General features: G+C 39.2%; 1 pseudogene; it reads left to right on the top strand.

Annotated features, from left to right (window-relative positions):
* Nucleotides 1-8,544: 8,544 nt before the first annotated feature.
* On the top strand, nucleotides 8,545-13,046 carry LOC124887674 (annotated as a pseudogene).
* Nucleotides 13,047-16,497: the final 3,451 nt, after the last annotated feature.

The raw sequence follows: 16,497 nt of genomic DNA, 5'->3' as shown, positions 1-16,497 counted from the left end.
ATCCTTTCTCGCAATCCATCAACATCTGGGACACAAAGTCTTTCCTGGTACCTCAGAACACTATCTCCCCCTTTCTCAAAAGCCATAACCTTTTGTTGTAGAACGTCTTCCTTCACTTGCAAAAGAATGGGATCATTATTCTGCTTTTCTTTAACTTCTGACACTAGGGATGATTCTAACATATTTTGTACAACCACCCCACCGTCCTCAGAGTCTAGGAGTCGGACTCCTAAATTAGTAAGACAATGAATATCTTTCGTGAGTCCTTTCTTCTCTTCCTCCACATGTGCAAGACTCCCCATAGACAACCTACTAAGATCATCTGCAACTACATTTGCCTTACCAGGATGATAGAGCAAACTTAAATCATAGTTCTTGAGTAACTCAATCCACCTCCTTTGCCGGAGATTCAACTCCTTCTGACTGAAAACATATTGGAGGCTTTTATGATCAGTGAAAATATCAACATGTATCCCATAAAGATAGTGTCGCCAAATCTTCAAAGCAAAGACCACAACTGCTAATTCAAGATCGTGAGGGGGGTAATTCCTCTCATTATTTTTAAGCTTCCTTGAGGCATAGGCTATGACCTTACCACGTTGCATCAATACACAACCAATACCGACCCATTAAGCATCACAATAAACCACGAAGCCTTTATTTCCCTCCAGTAAAGACAATACTGGGGCGGAGGTCAATCTATCTTTCAGCTCCTGAAAACTCTTCTTACATGCCTCCAACCATTGAAACTTGACCATTTTCTGAGTCAATCTAGTTAAAGGAGCAGCAGTGGAGGAAAATCCTTCTACAAATCTCCTGTAGTAACCAGCTAGACCCATAAAGCTTCTAATTTTAGAAGGTGTAGTAGGTCTGGGCCAATTTTTCACCGCCTCAATCTTTTGAGAATCAACCTGGATGCCGTCACCAGAAATAATATGGCCCAAAAATGCTACCAACTCCAACCAAAATTCACACTTGGAGAATTTAGCATACAACTCATGGTCCTTAAGTGTTTGAAGGACAATCCTAAGATGATCAGTATGCTCTTCCTTACTTTGAGAATACACCAAAATATCATCAATGAAGACGATCACGAACATATCCAAATATGGTTTAAACACCCTATTCATAAGGTCCATAAAAACTGCAGGTGTGTTAGTCAAACCAAAGGACATGACTAAAAATTCAAAATGACCATATGTAATACCCTGTATAGTTTTTGTGATGTTTAATCCCTCGGAGTGAGTTGAAAGAAGTCATATCTTGAAAATTTGATAAAAACATTCCAACACTTAGTTTTATTTTGAGCCCTTAACTTTGGGGATTTATTTAGAGGCTTTTCCGATATCCGCTTTTTGATTTTAAAGTTTCGTTATGATCGTGGAAATCCATAGTACATCTCAGGTAAGTTTTGGAATTTTTGGACATCATTTAGGCCATGTTTGGATCACGAACCAGTGAGCCCGTGCGATAAGCGGGCGGCGCCCAGCAAACTGCACTGCAATAGACCAGGAGCCGCCTGGGAAATCTCCCAGCAATATACCAGGCGCCTCCTAGGATATATCGGTGCTATTGGGCGGGCGGCGTCCGCTTAATCCCGGTGCTCCCATTGCTTTTTCAATCTTTTCCGTCTTTTAAATCAGTAATTGGCTTCAATTGGTCGAAGCCTTCGTCAGTTCTCAACTTTCTCCAGAAAAATACAGAGAAACAACGTACTACTCCAATACAAATTCCACGATCTACCAAAATTCGTCCGATAAAATCCAAAAGTGATCCGATAATTAGATTCCTCCGGTTGAGATCTCCAAGGTGTATATATTATTTTCACGGATAGAGCTCCGGAATTGCAAGTTCATTAAAATACGAAGATTTGAGGTATGTGGGGTTTGAACAAGAATAATCCTTCCATTCTTGTGCCCAAAACTTGGCTTTTATAAAGATTATGTTGATATTTACGTTGAAATCTATATCAATTGATATTATTTTGAGATTTTGGAATTTATCAAAGATTTGAATGTTGAAGGCATGATCTTTATATTATGATTTGAGATGATTTATATATACTTTGATTTATATTGTTATATTGAGAAATGATGTTGTTGAATAAATATATATTGAGTATTGGAAATGAAATTATGTTATGAAATGTTGAAATATTGAGATTTTGATATTTATGAGACAAATCAGTTTTAATATCTTGATATTGAAAAATTGATGATTTTGAGATCTGATGAAAGGGGTAGCATGTTGGCACCCGATTGCAAAGTGTCCAAATTATTTATGATGTGAGCCTGAGGCTGATTATATCTCCGAAAGTATTGAAATTATTTATGATGTGATCCTGAGGCTGATTAAAGATTCTGAGCTGAGTCTGGGAGTAGTATTTAGCACCAAGCGGGAAGTTAGGTACTTTCCTAGAACTACGTGCCCCCGTAGGCTGTGAGCCTGAGGCTGATATATAGAGTGATCACTAGTGTTTGAAATTGATTAATTAGGGTCCTCCTCTGATGGCAAGGATAGGACAGCTCTCCCCAACGTGGGTTGGACGTTGGACTCCATGTAGCTCACATGGTTTATGTTGGTTATAAGAAACTCCCATTGTGTGCGTGTGTCTCTATTCTATATATGATGAAGATTTGTGTTATGAAAGAATTGTTTTTTAGAAAGTTGTTGTTATCAAAGATTGAGATGTATATTCCAAAAAAAAATGAAATTATTCTGAAGTTTGATTATTATAGATGTTGAAACCAATAAAGAAGTGAATTGAGAAATTATTGAAATGACTCACGTATTTTGTAATATATGTTTTATTCATCCGTGATCATGATGATTTTATTCCAGCTATAAGAGTCAATTGTTATAGCATGCATGTTTTATATAAAGACTTGATATGTATATTGCTTAAATTGCATACACCCCATATGCTCGGTACATTCCATAGTACTGACCCATACCTATTATGTAGGTTCAGGTGCTCAGTCTCAGCGACGTTAGTGATATCCGAGTACTTTGATTCTATATTCCTGCAGCTGGCGAGGACTAAGTATTCAGATTTTCAGTGTTGTATATTTATTGTTATGTCTATTTGAGGCAGTTGGGGATTTGTCCCAATGGCTTCTCAGATGTGTAATTCGTAGAGGCTTGTCGGATTGACTGTGGTGTGATGGACTTTGTATCTTTGGATATTACGTCGTATTGTGTATGCTCTGATTTGAGATAATATTATAGTATGGATGGGCTTGTAAGCTATATTAAGTGAATAGTAGGCTAAAAGGGTTGGCTTGGGGCTACTCGTAGTCCTAATTCCCATGTGACATCTCGGGATCCATTTTTTAGGCATTACAAACTTGGTATCAGAGCCTAAGGTTGAGAGAGTTCTAGGGAGTCTGACAAGCCGCATTGCATAGAGTCTTGATCATCGGTGTGTAGCGCTCCACATCTATGACCAAGAGGGTACAAGAAGTTTTAGGAAAAGTCATCTCTTTCTTTTATAATCCATCGTGCTTATAGTTGTCCCTTTCTGCTATTAACTCGTTCTCTCTTATGACAGAAAATGCCTCCACGACGAGCTAGTATCCGCAGAATCAATAAGCAGACACCTCAGCCCGTGGATCCTCCGACTGAAAATGTAATCCATGCTGATTTTGGGCTGCCTTTTAGACTTTGGCCCAAGCCAGGACTGCTTCTGTGCAGGCCACTACTCAGGATGCTGCCTCGCATCAACAAGGGGATGATGCTTCCGCAGCCAGACTTCGTGATTTTATGAGAATGAATCCTCCTGATTTTTATGGGTCTAAAGCAGGTGAGGACCCACAGTTATATCTTAAAGAGGTAAGAAAAATCATGCGAGTGATGCATGTTTTTGAAGAAGAAAGTGTGGAGCTAACTTCCTACAGGTTAAAGGATATTGCATATGACTGGGTTGTGACATAGAAGAAGAGTAGAGAGAGAGATGATGCTCCGATTTCTTGGCAGGAATTTCAAGATATATTCTTGGATAAATTGTTTCCGTTGGAATTGAGCGAGGAAAATATTGAAGAGTTTATGAACTTAAGGCAGGGCTCTATGACTGTTAAAGAGTATTTCCTGAAGTTCAATCAGCTAGCCAAATATGTTCCTGATATGATGTCTAATATCCGCACTATTATGAATAAATTCTTGACTGGTGTTTCTGGTTATGTATTGAAAAAATACAGGACTGGTATGTTAAATAAGAAAGTGGATCTGCCCAGATGATTCATGCACAGCAGATAAAAGCAGATAAACAGAGAGAAAGGGAGATAGCGTGAGGAAATAAGAGGACCAGATCCGAGCAGCAAGGTTATGGTCTGACTAGATTCCACGGAGGGAACCACCCTCAATTTCAGGATCGTTCATCCATACCGACACCATCATCCATGAGTTCCCCCACACCCAGAGGCAGATAGGAGTAGGGGATCAGGCCTTTTATGTCTAGATCCCAGCACAGTGTAAGTAATAGGCCTCACTACCCTCTTTGTGCTAAGTGTGGCAAGACTCATCCGGATGAATGCTGGACTGATAATAGAGGTTATTTTGGGTGTGTCAAGATGGGCCACAAACTTAGAGACTGTCTGTATGCTAGACAGGGGAACTGTGATGTTCTCCCTCAGACTAAGACTGTCAGTGCTCCAGCTTCCATAGCTCATCCAACTCCTCCTCAGGGCACTTCTTCTAGTACTGGAGGTCAGCGCCAGAAGAGATTTTATGCACTACCTTCCCGCCAGGAACAGGAGGATTCTCCTGATGTTGTTACTGGTATGCTTCGTGTATTTCACTTTGATGTTTATATGTTACTGGACCCTGGGTCAAATTTTTCCTATGTGACTCCACTTGTTTCTGTGAATTTTGAAGTGCATCCTGAAAAGATTTCTGAGCCTTTTGTTGTTTCTACTCCAGTAGGGGAGTCTATTATTACAAAACAAGTGTACAGAAATTATCCTGTTACTGTTCTTCATAGAGTCATACTTGCTGATTTGATAGAGTTGGATATGGTGGATTTTGATTTTATTCTGGGTATAGACTGGCTTCATTCTTGTTATGCATCCATAGATTGTCGTACCCATGTGGTCAAATTTCAGTTCCCTGATGAACCAGTTTTCGAGTGGTCTGGGAGTTTAGTGTCTCCTAAAGGTCATTTTATTTCCTATCTAAAAGCCAGAAAAGTTATATCTAAGGGTTGCATTTATCATTTAGTTAGAGTCAAATATATTAAGTCTGAAGATCCAACTATTCAGTCAGTCAGTGTTGTCAATAAGTTTCCTGATGTTTTCCAGAGGATCTTCCAGGGATACCTCCCGATAGAGAGATAGAGTTCGTGATTGACCTTCTTCCCGATACTCAGCCTATTTATATTCCTCCTTACCATATGGCACTAGCAGAACTTAAGGAGTTGAAAGAGCAACTCAAAGATCTTTTAGATAAAGGTTTCATAAGGCCCAGTGTTTCACCTTGGGGTGCACCTATTTTAGTCGTGAGAAAGAAGGATGGTTCCTTACGTATGTGTATTGACTATCGCCAGCTTAATAAGGTCACTGTCAAAAACAAATACCCTCTTCCAAGAATTGATGATTTATTTGATCAGTTACAGGGTGTGAGTTATTTCTCAAAGATAGACCTTAGATCCGGCTATCATCAGCTTACAGTAAGATAATATGATGTTCCAAAGACGTCCTTCAGAACCCGTTATGGTCACTTTGAATTTTTAGTCATGTCTTTCGGGTTAACCAATGCCTCAGTAGCTTTTATGGACCTCATGAATTGAGTGTTCGAACAGTACCTTGATATGTTTGTCATTGTATTCATAAATGAAATCCTTGTTTACTCCCATAATGAGAATGACCATGCTAATCATCTCTAAATTATCTTACAAACTCTAAGAGATCATCAGTTGTATGCCAAATTTAACAAGTGTGAATTTTGGCTAAGGTTAGTTGCTTTTCTGGGCCATATTGTTTCCGCCGAAGGCATTAGAGTTGATCCCCAAAAGGCTGAAGCTGTAAAGAATTGGCCTAGACCTACCTCCCCATCAGACATTAGGAATTTCTTGGGTCTAGCTGGCTATTACCGTTGTTTTGTTGAGGGTTTCTCATCTATTGCATCTCCTATGACTCGGTTGACCCAGAAAAAGGTTAAGTTCCAGTGGACAGATTCTTGTGACAAGAGTTTTAAAGAGTTGAAGACTCGACTCACTTCAGCCCCAGTGTTAGCTTTGCGTAATGGTACTGATGGTTTTGTTGTATATTATGATGCCTCTAGAGTTGATTTGGGCTGTGTGTTGATGCAGCGAGGTAAAGTTATAGCTTATGCTTCTCGACAGTTGAAACCTCATGAAAAGAATTACCCTACTCATGATCTTGAATTAGCTGCTGTAGTTTTTGCTTTAAAAATCTGGAGACATTATTTGTATGGTGTTCATGTAGATGTGTTTACTAATCACAAAAGCTTGCAATATGTATTTACTCAGAGGGAGTTGAATCTTAGGCAGAGGAGATGGTTAGAATCGCTAAAAGATTATGACATGAGTATGTTGTATCATCCGGACAAGGCCAATATTGTGGCAGATGTCCTTAGCAGATTGTCTATGGGTAGTGTTTCTCATGTGGAGGAAGATAAGAAAGAATTAGCTCGTGATGTGCATCGTTTGGCTATATTGGGTGTTAGGTTTCTTGATTCTACTGAAGGGAGTATGTTAGTGCAGAGTAGTTCTGAGTCTTCTTTAGTCTCGGAGGTGAAAGAGAAGCAAGACTTAGATTCTAGTTTGGTCAGACTAAAGGAGTCAGTCAAGGACCAAAAGGTAGAGGTTTTCTCCCAAGGGGGTGATGGTGTGCTTCGATTGCAGGGTAGATTGTGTGTTCCATGTGTTGATGATTTGCGGCAGAGAATTATGGCTGAAACACATGGCGCGCAATATTCCATTCATCCTGGCGCTACCAAGATGTACCGCGATTTGCGAGAAATCTATTAGTGGAGTGGTATGAAAAAGGATATAGGGGAGTTTGTGGCTAAGTGTGAAACTTGCCAACAGGTTAAGGTAGAGCACCAAAGACTTGGTGGTAAGATGCAAGAGTTTAGCATTCCAACTTGGAAGTGGGAAGTAGTGAATATGGATTTTGTGACTAGTGTACGTCTTTCGCGTCGTCATCATGATTCTATTTGGGTTGTTATTGACAGATTGACTAAGTCAGCACATACATCTTATACTGCAGAGGATTATGCTAAGTTGTACATTCGTGAGTTTGTCAGGTTGCATGGAGTTCCCTTGTCTATCATCTCAGATAAGGGTACTCAGTTCACTTCACAGTTTTGGAGAGCCTTCCAGAAGGGTCTTGGTACCCAAGTTCATCTTAGTTTCGCTTTTGATCTGCAAACAGACGGTCAGGCTGAGAGGACTATTCAGACCTTAGAAGATATGTTGAGGTCATGTACACTTGATTTCAAAGGTAGTTGGGATGAACATTTGCCGCTAATTGAATTTGCTTATAATAACAGTTATCATTCTAGTATTCAGATGGCTCCATTTGAGGCTTTATATGGTAAAAGATGTAGATCACCCATAGGTTGGTTCGAGGTGGGTGAAGCTGCTATGACTGGACTTGATGCAGTGTTCGAGGCTATGGAGAAAGTTAAACTGATTTGAGAAAGACTGAAAATAGCTCAGAATCGTCAGAAATCGTATGCCGATGTGAGAAGAAAAGAACTTGAATTTGAAATTGGTGACTTTGTGTATCTGAAGATTTCACCCATGAAAGGGGTGAAAAGATTTGGCAAGAAAGGAAAGCTTAGCCCTCGTTATGTTGGCCCTTACAGAGTTCTAAACCGTGTTGGAAAGGTAGCTTATGAAATTGAATTGCCTGCAGAATTGTCAGCTGTCAAACCTGTATTCCACGTATCCATGCTTAAGAAGTGTATAGGTAATTCCGTTGTGATAGATCCATCGAAGAGTCCTGATGTTCAGAATGATCTTTCGTATGACAAAGCTCCAGTTGAGATACTAGATTTCCAAATCCGTAGACTAAGGAACAAAGAAGTTCCCTTGGTCAAAGTGTTGTGGTGAAATTAGTCTGTTGAGGGTGCTACTTGGGAAGCCGAAGCAGATATGCGAGCTAAATACCCCCATCTCTTCTCCGAGAAAACCGAAGGTGCTATTCTTTCTTATTCTCGATTCAATTATCTATCCGTTATCATTAAGAGCTCATAGCATTCATTGAAATGTCCAAGAGATTAAGATGAAGTTGAGTTAATTGAGTAGGTTATTTCGGTCATGTATCCTCAGTTTTCTATCTATTCCGAGCCTTACGACAGACATTCGAGGACGAATGTTCCCAAGGGGGAGATAATGTAATACCCCGTATAGTTTTCGTGACGTTTAAGCCCTCGGAGTGAGTTGAAAGAAGTCATATCTTGAAAATTTGATAAAAACATTCCAATACTTAGTTTTATTTTGAGCCCTTAACTTCGGGGACTTATTTGGAGGCCTTCCCGATATCCGCTTTTCGATTTTCAAGTTGTGTTATGATTGTGGAAGTCCATAGTACATCTCGGATAAGTTTCGGAATTTTTGGACGTCATTTAGGCCACGTTGGGATCACGAATCAGTGAGCCCGCGCGATAAGCGGGCGGCGCCCTGCAAACTGCACTGCAGTAAACCAGGCGCCGCCTGGGATATATCGGTGCTATTGGGCGGGCGACGCCTGCTTAATCTCGGTGCTCCCATTGCTTTTTCAATCTTTTCCGTCTTTTAAATCAATAATTGGCTTCAATTGGTCGAAGCCTTCGTCAGTTCTCAACTCTCTCCAGAAAAATACAGAGAAACAACGTACTACTCCAATACAAATTCCACGATCTACCAAAATTCGTCTGATAAAATCCAAAAGTGATCCGATAATTAGATTCCTCCGGTTGAGATCTTCAAGGTGTATATATTATTTTCACGGATAGAGCTCTGGAATTGCAAGTTCATTAAAATACGAAGATTTGAGGTATGTGGGGTTTGAACAAGAATAATCCTTCCGTTCTTGTGCCCAAAACTTGGCTTTTATAAAGATTATGTTGATGTTTACGTTGAAATCTATATCAATTGATATTATTTTGAGATTTTGGAATTTATCAAAGATTTGAATGTTGAAGGCATGATCTTTATATTATGATTTGAGATGATTTATATATACTTTGATTTATATTGTTATATTGAGAAATGATGTTGTTGAATAAATATATATTGAGTATTGGAAATGAAATTATGTTATGAAATGTTGAAATATTGAGATTTTGATATTTATGAGACAAATCAGTTTTAATATCTTGATATTGAAAAATTGATGATTTTGAGATCTGATGAAAGGGGTAGCATGTTGGCACCCGATTGCAAAGTGTCCAAATTATTTATGATGTGAGCCTGAGGCTGATTATATCTCTGAAGAGGTCATGGAAGCTTTGAGAGATGAAAGGGTCGCTATTGTTGCGATATGTGGGATGGGTGGTGTCGGTAAGACAACACTAGCTGAGAAAATAAGAGCAAGGGCTAAACAAGAAAAATTGTTTAATGACGTTGTCATGGTAACTGTCAGTCAACAACAAAATTTTAAGAAAATACAAGATAAGATCGCCGGAGGAGTCGGTCTGACATTAAAAGGGGACAATTTGTTGCAGCGTGGAGATCGGCTGGGTTCAAGGTTAATGTATAACGACAGTCGCGTCCTTGTTATTTTGGATGATGTTTGGGAGGTTGTTGATCTAAAGAGGCTTGGAATTCCCAGTGATAGCGACCACAACTACTGGTGCAAAGTTACATTGACAACGCGTCTCCGAGATGTTTGTCATGCTATGGAGGCTCAGAAGATCATAGAAGTTGGAGTTTTATCTGAAAAGGAAGCATGGGTCCTTTTCAGGCAGAAAGCCGGTGATTCGGTTGACTATCTTTCTCTTCTTCACATAGCAAAAGATGTTGCGGAAGAATGAAAGAGATTGCCGCTTGCAATTGTTACAGTTGCTGGAGCACTAAAGCGTAAAACCAAGCCTTCGTGGGAGGATGCCCTTGTACAATTACAAAAATCAGCACCAAGAAACATCACAGGAGTGCTTACAAATGTGTATCAACCTCTGAAGGTAAGTTATAATCACTTGGAAAGTGATGAAGCCAGGTACATCTTTTTGCTTTGTTCCTTGTTTGAGGAAGAAGATGAAATTTTGATAGAAAAATTACTGCGATATGGAATGGGGCTTGGCATCCTTTCTGAAATCAAAAATTTTGAACATGCAAGAAATAGAATGTGTCTTCTTTTAGAAACACTGACAGATAGTTTCTTGCTATCCCAAGATTCAGAAAAATATTATGTCAAAATGCATGATGTGGTCCGTGACGTGGCTATATATATTGCATCTGCGGGTAATCATAATTTTATGGTCAGTCACGATGTGAACTCGGAAGAGTTCCCAAGAAAAGACTCTTATGAGCAATACTGTCACATGTCAATTGTTGCATATAAATTTGATGAGCTTCCTAGACCAATATTATGCCCAAAACTGAAGCTTTTAATGCTAAAACTCTGTTTTGGAGATCCATTCAAATTACAGGATGATTTTTTTTATGGAATGAGTGAACTCAATGTCTTAAGCATAGAGGGAGTCAAATATGAGGCCTCCATTCAGACACTTCCAGCATCCATTCAGAGGTTGTCAAATCTGAGGACGCTGTGCCTGAGTGATTTAAGGTTGGATGACATATACATTATTGGGGAACTTATCACTTTAGAAATTCTCAGCATCAGAGATTCTAACTTAGAGGAGCTGCCAGTGGAGATTGGAAAATTGACCAATCTAATTATGTTAGATTTTGGGAATGTGAATGGAAAACTTAGAAGGATTTCACCAGGGGTCTTATCAAGACTAGTTCGATTGGAGGAACTACATGTGGTGGGAGTAGAATATTGTAGTTACTCCACCTTGGGGGAGCTGGAATCCTTATCGAGATTGACTGCACTGACATTAGATGAATGTTCCGAAGATGTGATTTATAGTAACTTGGGCCTTCCCTCCAATTTGACACGGTACATTCTTGGTGTGAGTGGACTTTGCCTAGAGGATTTACGTATGGATAATTACAGCAAAATTATTGCTTTAGAGGTCACTGAGACAGACCCATTGGGTGATTGGATCTGCCGCCTGTTGAGGAAGAGCGAACTTGTACGTTCAAAAGGAATGGGCTCCAAGAATGTACTGACCGAGTTGCAGCTGGATGAATTTCAGAATGTTAAAAAACTCTGCCTCAGTAGATGCGATTCATTGACACATTCACGGAATATCTGTTGTCAGAATAATGTTCCGTTCCCCAAACTCGAGAGATTGGAGGTAGGTGAGTGTGGTGGTCTACATTCTGTTATTTGTACATCATTGGCTGGAGGGAGTTCGACAATAACTTGCCCTGGTGATGATGAGGAAATGGAAATCTCTCACAAGACACATATCGGACCAGAAATAATCAAGTTCCCCAATTTATATATGTGTGAACTTAAGTTTCTACCATGCCTCACTCACTTTTGCAATGACACTGTTGAGGGGATTGAGTTCCCAAAGTTAAGATTGATGAACTTCATGTTCTTACCTGCGTTCCAAAATTTCTGGCCAACAGCCAACAACTCCATCACCGACTCAAATCCACTTTTTGATGAAAAGGTTTGCTTCTACTACAACTTTTATTTGAGCATTAATGATATTTACGGCTATTTTTTAAATTATATACAACAACAACATACTCAATATATACATTATTTCTACTATATATGATATATAGTGTTTACCTAGGTACTTTATCTGTAATTTAAGTTATATTTTGTTTAATCTAAAAATTGTAAATTATGTTCACTTAAAAGTATTAATAGAGTAGTCAATTATGATTTCGTTATGAAAGCTACCATTAATAAAAAACACACCTGAATTATCATTTTTCTTCCCGAGTTTCACACCTCTATTAACTTATGTTACATGTTCAACTCTCTCTCTCTCTCTCTCTCTCTCTCTCTCTATCGTGTATAGTTCTAGTCTTGATTGTAATTAACAAAATATTTTCTAACTTCTAATTTGAAATTCTTTAAAACTTTAAATAGAGTACCCATTAAGGAATTTCTTACAAAATCTTCCTCTATTTTAAATGCATGGTTAGACAAACTGTGTACATGCGGCGTTTTGGTCCAGTTTTATCAAAATCAAACCAAACCAAACCAACTATATCATTTTTCTATACTTCATGCCTTCAACTTTCGCAGGTTTCTTGTCCCAGCCTGGAAAAGCTACAACTATATTACTCTGAGATAACTGCTCTATGCTCTCACCAACTTCCAACTGCCTACTTCAAAAAACTTGAAAACTTGGAAGTACTATATATTGTGGAAAATTGAGAAACTTGATGTCTCCATTAGTAGCCAGAGGTGTTGTAAATCTTCGAATACTTGTTATAAGTCGATGTCCATCAATGGAAGAAGTAATCATGGAAGAGGAACAACAAGTAGAAGAAATCATGATTAATGAGCCCTTGTTTCCCCACTTGGAAGAACTGCACCTTAGTTATTTACCAAAGCTGGAGCACTTCTTTCAAATGAAGCGTGCTCTTGAATTTCCATTTCTCAGAAGATTGGAGCTTCATGACCGCCCTAGACTGAAGACATTTATCCAAGAGGGATCTATGAGTACTCGATTGGAATGAGCAAATAAGACTTATTCCACCAGGGGTCTTATCAAGACTAGTTCGATTGGAGGAACTACATATGATGAAAGTGAAATGTTGTTGTTACCCCACCTTGAGGTAGCTGGAATCCATATCGAGGTTGACCGCAGTATATGGGTGTTTGTTTTTTGTGTTACATCTTGGTTTGTTTGTTTCTTTACTTTTTCCTTTTTTGCTCCTGGCTGCTATGCTTTGTTTCTGCTGTATGATTTGGTATTGTGACTGTTATACTACTCGTTTGGTGTCTTTCCAGCCGAAGCCTGTGATACAATAGGAGCAGATGTTTGTAAAGTTGAAATGTATCTTATGCTCGTGTTCATGTTTCTTATTCTTGTCAAACTCAAGCCATCACCAAGAAGCAACAGAACTGCATCAGGGTAGATGGGGAGTATGTTGATTTCAGAGTATCCAATAGATGCATGTTGTAAGTTTGAATTTTAACAAGGGATAGCCCACTAATTTGTCTAGTTCTTTTGGATTTAGTCGAGGAGCACGAAAGCTGGCCCTATCTTCCAGTGAGGCCATGCCCCCCTTCGCTCGGATATCCTCATTTCTAATTTTATCTCTCCCGGTATACTCACACATCAATCGCGACATCCTCATCTCCGCCAGTTTCATCTTTTGAATGTGAGAGTTCTTCACTGGCGAACACTACGACCTATATAGCATAGTTGGTCTAACTACCATTCTGTAGAACTTGCCTTTCAGTTTAGGTGACACCTTCTTATAACACAAGACTACACCAAAACTAGTAATACTATCAGGGACAAATAAAGACGACATTAGTATAGATACTGTTCAACAGATAATACGCGTTCATCTGATTGCTTTTCATCTTCTGTAATGCCTTCATAAACCAAATACCGAAGAGCTATGGAGTATTTTGCAAGTTTAGTTCTTGCAGATTTGGCAACACCCAAATTATTATCACTCATAATAAGATATGATCCGAAGCCATCCCTTTCCATATGAAGAATCAAGCGAACATAATGCAGCAACATAACTTGAAGAAGTAAAACACAACCATTTGCTAAATATCAACAAGAAGAGTAGCTAAGTTACCATGGGAGTCACCACTATGAGTATCGGAGAGTAGAAGTGTCACGACCCGAACCAGGGCCCTGGCCGTGATGAGCATTCCGAATCATAAAGACCCGGAACACCCCTATCTGGTAATCATGCACATGACTTATATGATAAAAGAAAGGCGGAAGATACACAATATAACGGAAACATGGTCAAGAATCATATGAAAACAATAATGGGGAATAATGTCCCACAATCTCAATCAACATCTGGAAAACATCTGCGAAATCTCTACAACATGACTGAAACCAATAACTATCTGAGAACTGGGACAAGGCCCCCAGTAGACCTCAAAACTATTAAATGACAGGCCTTCCGAAATATAGAAGGCTCACCACTTGATTCTGCAATCTGTCAGAAAGAATCTACTGATTATCTGGACCCCTAGACTGTGCCTCCGAACCTGGGAGGGAAGGGGGTCAATACAAAAGTACTGGTACGCAGAGAAATCAAAATCAAACATAATAGTTTTACAAAATATAGGTGAGAGCCATTATAAAGCTGTTTCATATCAATTCATTTGAAAACACATGGGCATAATGTAGTAGTTTTTAACAACAATGTAATGCAGCTGAGCTAGGTGGAATACCCTACAATTTGTAATTCCACGACTATGTGGAATCCTCCTTTTAGCTCGACGGCCGAGCCTCCAATCCAAGTAGCCGCCAGGATTTGGAGCCAGTGATACCCCCCATGTGAGCACACCGCGGGAATCCCCCAAATAATATTATTAATCCTCCCATGTAGGATACAATATCATATAACCCGCATTGGCAACTACGGTTTCCAGTGATGAGTCCTTTCACTCAAACGCCTTCTTCGGGCATCCACCTTTCTCATGAAGATCAATGCACTCAAACTTTGTTCAATCAATCACATGTCATACTCTGTAGGGTATCGTCATACCCGACTTGCAAGTCATCAGTATCATATCATTCTCTTTATTCAATCATCATATGCAACATATTTCAACATGAACAAAACAACCCTCTCTTTGAAAGTCAAAAACCATATCCGAATCATGACATTTTAAGACATTTTATGACATGCATTTCAAAATGAATTCAAACAATTCATATCATATGAAAATTTAAAACAACATCATATCAAGAGAGGGGTTCTATATAAATCATGCTCTCAATTTATCATCATTATGAAATGCATGCATATACATATATAATATATCAAATCATTTCGGGGGAAAGGCCTAAAAGACCACAACAATATTATTAAAACATTCCAAACATAATTATATTCATAATTTCAAAACCCCCATTGAAAAATATGATTTAATTGCCCATGAGATTTTTAGGATAACCCCACGTACCTCTATGTGCGAAGATGATAGGTGTTTCTTGAAGCCTAAGTTCTGGGGATTCCCAATATGCAATTAGTTTCAAAAACCCAAGGTTTAATCTTGAGTTGCTTGGGTTTTAAAAACCCTAAGGGGAGTTCTTGAGTAATTTTGGTGAATATGGGTGTAATTTGGCTCTTTAGGGATTAAATCCCGTGTTTAAGTTGATAGGGGAATGAGAATTTACCAAAATGCCATTACTTTCTCAGAGGATTCACCGAAAATGGCCTGGGATGATCCACCAGGCGCCGCGGGCCTTAGTGCACTGCGATAAGCCAGGCGTCGCCCACTCAATCGCGGGCTAAGGCTAAAGGCGCGCGATCCAGCAGGCGGCGCGGGCCAATCGCGCGCTGCCACTGGAATGGCAATCCAAACTTGTCCTTAATCTCGTCTAAAATTCCGAAACTCTTCTGAGACGTACTAAAACCTTGCCCCATCGCAACGCAGCAAGAAAATCCAAAAACGGACGTCGGGAAGGTTGAAAAGTTGTATCCCGAAGGTTGCTAGCTAAGATGACTCTAAGTCTCATTACACTTGGAAAAATTATAAGTCATTAAGTCTAAGAGCTCACTATTAAAGACTAATCCATGCACGACTTTTACGGGGCGTTACAAGACGCCGACATGGCCCCTTTTTCACTAAGGAAGAAATGTTGATTTCAAAACCAGTAAGCGATAACACTAGAAAAGGTGCATCAAATGACTAATACTCAAGGGATGTTTGCTTGCTCACTTAGCATACAAAATGGCATTACCACATAGGTGTTGAAAATACTCTCAATTCACCGCCATCTCCGACAAACCACTATTCATTTCAGAAAGAGAAGAAGAAGATGAAAGGGAAGGAACAAGTTCAAAGTTTAAGAAAGATGAAGCAAATATCTGATGATAATGCTTTTCACCCTTCCACTGCAGCCACACACGTGTCCAGTACAAAGAAGAAAATTGATGTGTGTCGGAATTCATCTCAGCCGTGTGATTCTTTTAATCACAAAGAATCACGGTTGTCCATCAAGGACCTAGGATCCTTTGAAGTTGGTTAGAGGAGAACAAATGAAAAGAAACACCTGTACAAAAAGTTATATTCTTTTTATCATTGTGTTTATTTGTAAATACTTGTATAAATAAGGGAACAAGTAGTCAATGAGAATCATCAAAATTTTTTTACTCTTCAAATTTCTTGTTTTTCTTCATGGTATCAAAGCAGTAGGTTGATTTCTTTGATCAATGGGAACAAATTCTGCTTCTTCTTCAGAGACTGTTGGATCCAGATTAATGGATTAAAGCAATCCCTATTTCCTTCATCCTTCAGATTCTCC

Source organism: Capsicum annuum, chromosome 10 (assembly GCF_002878395.1).
Source record: "Capsicum annuum cultivar UCD-10X-F1 chromosome 10, UCD10Xv1.1, whole genome shotgun sequence".
Lineage (NCBI taxonomy): Eukaryota > Viridiplantae > Streptophyta > Magnoliopsida > Solanales > Solanaceae > Capsicum > Capsicum annuum.
The sequence above is the reverse complement of the archived record's forward strand: the minus strand, read 5'-3'. Positions and strand labels throughout refer to the sequence as shown.